At 49.2% G+C, this 7,390-nt stretch overlaps 1 long non-coding RNA gene across 1 annotated transcript; it reads right to left on the bottom strand.

Annotated features, from left to right (window-relative positions):
* Positions 1–2,657: 2,657 nt before the first annotated feature.
* Positions 2,658–5,869, bottom strand: LOC132346894 (uncharacterized). The gene is made up of 3 exons (XR_009496871.1): positions 5,626–5,869; positions 4,067–4,342; positions 2,658–3,407 (listed from the first exon to the last, which is right to left on the bottom strand). It is a non-coding gene; the product is annotated as an uncharacterized lncRNA (long non-coding RNA).
* Between the last annotated feature and the right edge of the window lie 1,521 nt (positions 5,870–7,390).

The following is a 7,390-nucleotide window of genomic DNA, read 5'->3' as shown; positions in this document are numbered from 1 at the left end:
GGCTGGTTCTCCCAGTGCCAGGGGACAACAGAGGCAGGGAGCAGAAGTCCAGGCTGGTGGTGAGGTTGCCAGGTACGTGCTCATTCCTTCTGAACACCAGTGCTTTCCTGCCCTTGGGGATCTTTGCAATGTCACGTTGGGCTGTTCAAAGTCCTTTCTGGTCCACTTTCTGGTAGGGTTACTTGGAGCAAAACCACTCCCTGGCAGCTATTTGTTGCATGCTGGGCTCTGGGGGAACTCAGGCATAAACCTGTGAAAAATGAAACAGCACGACCCAATGCCAGGAAGACAAAGGAAGACAGCATTGTTCACCATGATTAATTGCCAGATGGTCAAAATAAAAACCTCCCTGGAGTTCAGAAGCAGCAGCAATTGCCTCACACTCGGTGCTGAGTCAGAGGTTGACTTGATGAAAATTTTTAGCCTGGATTCAATCCAAACTTTTTTTTTTTTTCTTCTTCTCTCACTACCTTCCATTTCCTCTCCCCTCCAGAACTTCTGGGTGTTTGGAAGTAAAGGTGTTTTCTAAGCAAAGTGTTAAGAAGTGTCAGTCTAAACAGGCTTCCAAAGAACAGCAAGAAAGCACCACAAGGTAGCAGTGTCCTAGAGCAATCCAGGGTTTTCACTTGATGGAGTGACTTAGTTTCAGCATGGGAAATACAGAAAAGTCATAGAGTGTGCCTTTCCTCTCATGAGTAACTTCTGTGCAGGTAGAAACAAAATGCTCCATCAACCCCTGTTTGATGGGAGCAAAGCTTGAATCCAGCAAAGTTGCTAGGTTTGACCTAAACTAAGACTCAGAAAAACTCCTTTCAAAAGTATTTACTGATCCTCTATGTAAAACAAGGCAGACGTGAACTTACCTTCCAAGAATTTACAGTTTATCTGCAAACAGAGAAATAACAGCACAGTGTGTTTGGGTTACCTATTGCTGTCAAATACCATCATAAAACTCTTTGGCTAAAAATTTAAAAAGCAAAAATGATGCTTTGTTTCTCAAAAGTCTGTGGGTGGATTGGGCTCAGCTGGCAGTTCTTCTGCTTCACATCCTGAAACAGTTGCATTCAGCTGGAAGCCTGGCAGGGAGAGAGGTGGAAGGTCCAAGGTGGCCATCATCCCACCAGGGTCTCACATGTTTCAGTAGCCAAGCCTGGGTTTCTTGAAGGTGTGGTGACTGGCTTCCAAGGAGAAGGGTTCTAAGGAAACAAGCCCCAGGATACAGGTCCTAGCAATTATCTGTTTCACTGATTAATGTCCTGGTAGTTGAAGCAAGTCACACGATCACTCCCACAGTCGGTGTGGGAGGGGTCATGTAAATTAACGCAAATAGGAGGTATGTTTCTTCTGGGGGTCACCAATGCAGTCATCCTCCATGTAGTCTAGTAAATAGTAGGAAAGCAGTAAGGAGAACACCAGAGGGGCAACAAACCTCAGATTTAAAGGTCAAGGTGGCTTCCTGGAGGAAGAGACCTTAACTGAAAGGAGAAGGATCAGGAGGCATGCCAAAGACATCTATTGTTTTATCCTTATTTCTCAGAAACCTACTCATAAGGTTTGTGTTAAGTATACTATGCATATAGTCATTTGTTTTTATTTTGCAAGAATTAATCAAGTGTCAGGAGACATAGGCATAGCACACTTTTCACAGGGCCACAGCTGCCAGCAAGACCAACTCAATTTCCATCACGTCTCTCCTACTCACTCTGGGCCCATTTCCCAGCGATTTGACCCTGTCTTTGGATTCTATTGTAAGAATCTCTCAGAAGTAAGCTCTCACAGAAAAACCCAAATGAGCTTTTTACCCAATGTCAGCGTTTCCTGCTCTCACTTTCCACTCGGTAGCAGTGGATGCCTCCAGAGCAGAAATGTTCCTATGTTGATTGTTAAGCCTTAATTCTTTTAAGATTATTATTTCCTGATTCCTCGGCTGCTTTTTCTTGGAACTCTGAACATTTTCCCAAGAATGGTGGAGAAGGCATTCTTGCCCAGGGGAACACTTGAATTGTGGCTGAAACAAAGAGCATGAACGGGAGAGGCAGTCAGAGTGGAGCAGAAGGGGAGAAGTCGTGCAAGCAGGGTCTCATCTCATGAGCCCTTCTGAATTAGAGCTTTATCCTAAAGGAAATAGGAAATCACTGAAAAGTCTGAAGAAGGGGAATGACACAATCAGAATTTCATTTTGGAAAGATCTCCAAGGCAGAGGTGTGGACAACGGACTGGAGGCAGGGAAATCTACTAGAAAGCTGAAGAAATGGTGCCAGAGGTTGACAAGAATGTTGTGAACTTGGTAGGGGTCACAGGGATGGGACAGGAAGGAACCAGGAATCCGGAAAGACCAGTCTTCATGATTGACTGGATGTGGGACGTGGGGGTCACCTAAAGTTTGCAGTCAGCCTCTGGTCTCATGCCTGATGATCTGTCCAGGAAGATACCCCAGACTCTGAATGTATATGGACAGCAGAGATAAACAGTTTCTTCTTATAGCCCGCCAAACACCTCCCCCAGTTATTTCCTTTTGTAGAGGCTCACCTTCTTGCCTTACACAGTGTCTGTCTTAACCTTGGAGTTTCCTAAACAAAAGTCATCTTTAAAATTATTATTTTCCACCACAATCCTTAAGCATCTCCCAGAAACAACTCTGTTCCATCATTGCTATGTCAGGTTCAAATGGTGCTTTTATCTCATTTTCCAGACAGGAGCAAGCCAAGAGAAATTTCAGAATGAAAATCCAGGATACAGAAAGCAATAAAGAAGGTGCTTTTTCCATAGAACCACTGCTGGTCTGTATGCCTGTTCGGTGTTTCTGAAAATGGCACCAACTCTGCTTGGCTGATGCAGCCCCATGGCTTCCGTTCTGTGGCTTAGAGCATGGTGGCTGGTGTGATGGGCTGGGACAGTGATGAACACATTCATGAACTCTGCCCTCTGCAGGGAGACGGTTCTCCATGGTCCCTCACATCTCTGTACCTCTTGCCAGCACAGGCACTATTCTTTTCAAGGATGTTTGTATGGAAAATAGCTTGGGAAAAAAGAGATAGGATCTCCCTTTTGAGAAAAAGGAAGTTTGTACTATGTCATGTAATAAAGATGACTCCCTCCAAGGCCAAGGTCAGGTTTGCTGGCAGCCCATGATAAATGATCGGGGTTGCTTAAGCACACGATTCCTGAGCTGTGATGCCAGCCCTGTGTGTGCAGCGTCAACCTGAACTTGACAGACGAGGGGAGCTGATGGAGGAGCCTGAAGCTCACACTGCCCCCTGAGCTGCTTCATCGCGTGTTCTGACCCAGGAGTCTCATGTCTTCTGCCAGCATCCATGCAGTTGCGACAGGTGAGCCAGTGAGCTTGTGAGAAGGGTAAAAAAACACTCCAATTCTTCAGTTTCTGAAACTCCCACAGAGCTGACATTCTGATGGAGGAAGAAAAAAACATGTAAACAAGCAAAGCAATCATGATTCTCAGAATGACCAGAGAGAAACAGATCAGAGACTAAAACAGACAACACGGTTCATGGTGAGGGTACCACAGTAGGGATGGCCTCTTGGGAGTGGGACCATTCCAAGCATCTAAGGGAGAACTTAGGCAAAACTCATCATGAGGCAGGAGCCCAAGGACCCCAGGCAGTGGAAATTGCACATACACCCTGAGGCCTGTTTGAGGAACAGGAAAAAGACCGATGGGGCTGCAGGATGGTAAATGAGGGAAACCAGTACCCTGAGACGCAGGGAGAAGGGAGCACAGCAAGAGCAGCACGAATTCTAGCATGTTATAGGTTTTGGACATTTCTTAAGACTTTCAAGCAGGGAGTGAACTGGACTGCTTTTTTAATTCAACAATGTTTATACATCTACTAGCTGCAAGTCTGGGCCCTGGAGATGCTACAAGGAACCAACCATATATGGAGTTAATATTCTAATTGGGGGTGGGGGTGGGGAGGACATGATAAGTAAAATGCAGAGGCGTTAGGTGGTGGGGAGTGCTACGGAGGGGCTGGGGGTGGGGGAGCCTAGGTGAGAGCTCAGACAGGTGGCTCGGGGCCCCACTGAGAGGGAGACATTTGAACCTGACCTGAGGAGGGGGCGGAAGGCAGCCGTGGGGGTATCTGTGGGGGGGCCTCCAGGTGGGCGGGGACACAGCGAGCAAGCGCACAGATCCTGGGGTGCGGCACATCTGACGTTTGAGGGTCTAGAATGGGGTGAGGGCTTCCAGGTGGCTCAATGAAGGTGCCAGTGAAGGAGACGTGGCTTCGATCCCTGAGTTGGGAAGATCCCCTGGAGAAGGAAATGGCGACCCACTCCAGTACTCTTGATTGGAGAATCCCCATGGACAGAGGAGCCTGGTGGGCTACAATCCACAGGGTCGAAAAGAGTCAGACATGACTTAGCAACAAAACAACAAAAGAATGGCGTGGGCCAGGGGGCTCCCTGTGGATATGCTCAGAGAAGCCCCAGGGCAATGTTTTGTGGCCGATATGAGGACTTGGGCATTGACTCTGAAGGACAAGAGCCCTGTTAGGACTCCATCTTTGAAAATGAAAAAGGTAGAAACTGGGAGAAAACAAGAACAATTAGGGAACATCACCGTCAGCGGCATTCTGAGATTCTTAGAGAATTAAGGGAGAATTTAAGACAGAGTCTGTTCCTGTTTCAATGTTCTGCAATACTTCACCATTTTCCCTTCAAGAGTGATGGTATAAAGACCAGAAAAATCCCTGTCTGTCGGCGCTCAGGCAAACGGGAACCGCCCCCTGCTGGCCGATGGCGGTAACGCAGGCCAGGCATTTCTCTTGAGGAAGGTACCCCGCTCAGTAGGGGCTTCCCTCATAGCTCAGTCCCTAAAGAATTTGCCTGCAATGCAGGAGATCAGGGTTCAATCTTTGGGTCGGGAAGAACCCCTGGAGAAGGAAATGGCAACCCACTCCAGTGTTCTTGCCTGGAGAATCCCCATGGACAGAGGAACCTGGCGGGCAACAGTCCACAGGGTCACAAGAGTTGGACAAGACTTAGCGACCAAACCACCACTGCCTGGGAGGCGGAGGGATTCTATTCCTCTCCATCTGATTCCTACCCCAGAGACCATCAGATCTACAGGGCAAGTCCAGACAATCGTCTTGGACAATAGACTCTAGGCAGCACCTCTCACTGGTTTCCCTACAGATTAACTGGGGATCCGGGGTTGATCCCTAGATGCCCCTCCTGCAAGGAGGGCACGAGGGAGTCTTCCCAGGGCAGCTCTGGCACCGGAAGCCCTAGTGGGGAGCCCAGACCTGAAGCCCAGGAGAGTACCCCCTTCCCTCAGGGTTTCAGTCATCCATTCAGGACAGGGTCCTCAGGAGGAGGAAGGGACCATGTCCAGGCTGGATGACCTGACTCTGATACTTCTTGTCCCTGCTCCAATTAGCCCAGGAATATCTGCTCACTGACTGTTCTCCCCAACTCCCGCATTGCCATTCTGGGTTCCGGTTAAAGGGCAAAGGTCTCCTTTCCTGGGCTTTGCCCAGAGTTGGAGTCACTGGACATCTTACAACATGTGTCCCCACTGGCCAGCTCAGCTTGTGTCACTGTGGGCCATGTCCCTGGGCCCACGTGGCTCTGCCCTGGCCTGCTGTGGCCTGCATGGGCACACACCCAGGGAGGGATGTCATCTGTGTGTCATCTGTAGTTGTGCTGTGTCCATATGTGAGTTCAGGAACACCCGTGCCAGGGCTGGGGCATGTTCCCGCCAAATCCACGTGTTGAAACTCTGATCTCTATTGTGACTGTGTAAGGAGACATGACCTTTAAGGCGGTGATGAAGACTGAATGAGGTCATAACGGTGGGTGGGGCCGTAACCCAGTAAGGCTGGTGTTCTCTTAGAGGCAAGGTGGAAAGGGGAGGTAGCTACACAGGGAAAAGTTTGTGAGAGAACAGCGAGGAGGAGGCTGTCTGCAAGCCCAGTAGGGAGCCAGCTGCAGACACCAGACCAACAGACACCAAACCTGCCAACACCTTGATCTTGGATGTCCAGCCTGCAGAAACTGAGCAAAGAAATGTCTGTGGTTCAAGTCTCCAGACTCCAAAAGACTCTGGCGTCTTTTGTTACGGCAGATGGAGCAGACTTAACACAGTCACGTGTGTGTCAGGATGTCGAACCATGGGAAGCAAGGGAGACAGTCTATTATGAGACATTCTCACTCAGAGTGGGGCAGAGAGGCTGGGATGGAAGGAGAAGCAGGAAACAGGACAGGAACAAAGACTGTCCGATGTCAGGGCCCCCAGTACCTCCATCCTATGGGTTGCATCCTGCTTCCTTTTTGTAATTGTCATCAGGGGCGTGCAGCAGGGCCCAGTGACCCTCTGTGGCCTGCCGTTTACCAAGAGAACACTCCTCCAGGTCGGAGCTTTCACAGTTCACTCGCCTGCAGTTGGAGGTCTTCCCTACCCCCCCGGCCCTGGGTAAGCTTTTATGGTGGAGCACATGCTTTCCTGATGGAGTTGAACATGATGGCATCCTGGGCAGGCCTGTCTTAAGCCAGTACTAGGCATAAATATCTCCCTGCATTGTTTAGCCATTGCACAGATACAAGTGCCCCTTAAAAACAGCAGTGCTGTGCTTGAAATTTTCAAGAGAAGACATGTTGGTGTGTGTGTGTGTCTACCACGCCCCCTTCTATCTTTCCAAGATACATAATTAGAGCTTTCCGAAGGGAAAGGGAGAGGAAAATGGCTAACACAGACCCATGCCCACACGTGCCCCCTCACCTCTTCGGAGTGATGCCCCGCCCCCAACCCCAGCCCAGAGACAGCACTTTAGCAAGAATACACCTTCTCTAAGCCACTGATGTTGAAGCTGAAACTCCAATATTTTGGCCACCTGATGAGAAGAGCTGACTCATTGGAAAAGACCCTGATGCTGGGAAAGATTGAAGGCAGGAGGAGAAGGGGATGACAGAGGATGAGATGGTTGGATGGCATCACCGACTCAATGGACATGAGTTTGAGTAAACTCCGGGGAGTTGGTGATGGACAGGGAGGCCTGGCATGCTGCAGTCCATGGGATCGCAAAGAGTCAGACACGACTGAGCGACTGAACTGAACTGAAGCCACAAGGATGCAGCCATAGAGGAATTTGTCTGCAAATAAATGTGTAGACTTAAAACTCAGCCTTCCTGATTGAAATTGGTTGCAAAAAGTTACACTGGGTCAGAGAGAGGAAGTGGAAGAGATTTCACTAACGACCAGAAATGCTTTTCAAAGGCAAACTCTCTCCCCTCAAAGCCATGCAGCCCTACCTTCTTGGAAGTGAACAGTGCTGGAAGCTGGAGGAGGGTCGACATCCCATACCCCAACATCACACACACACACACACACACACTGCACCACAGGCCTGATTCAGTGTGTAGCCAGCACCAC

The sequence above is a fragment of the Bos taurus genome, chromosome 13 (assembly GCF_002263795.3).
Source record: "Bos taurus isolate L1 Dominette 01449 registration number 42190680 breed Hereford chromosome 13, ARS-UCD2.0, whole genome shotgun sequence".
NCBI lineage: Eukaryota > Metazoa > Chordata > Mammalia > Artiodactyla > Bovidae > Bos > Bos taurus.
Note: the sequence above shows the minus strand (reverse complement) of the source record. Positions and strands in the feature narration are given on the sequence as shown.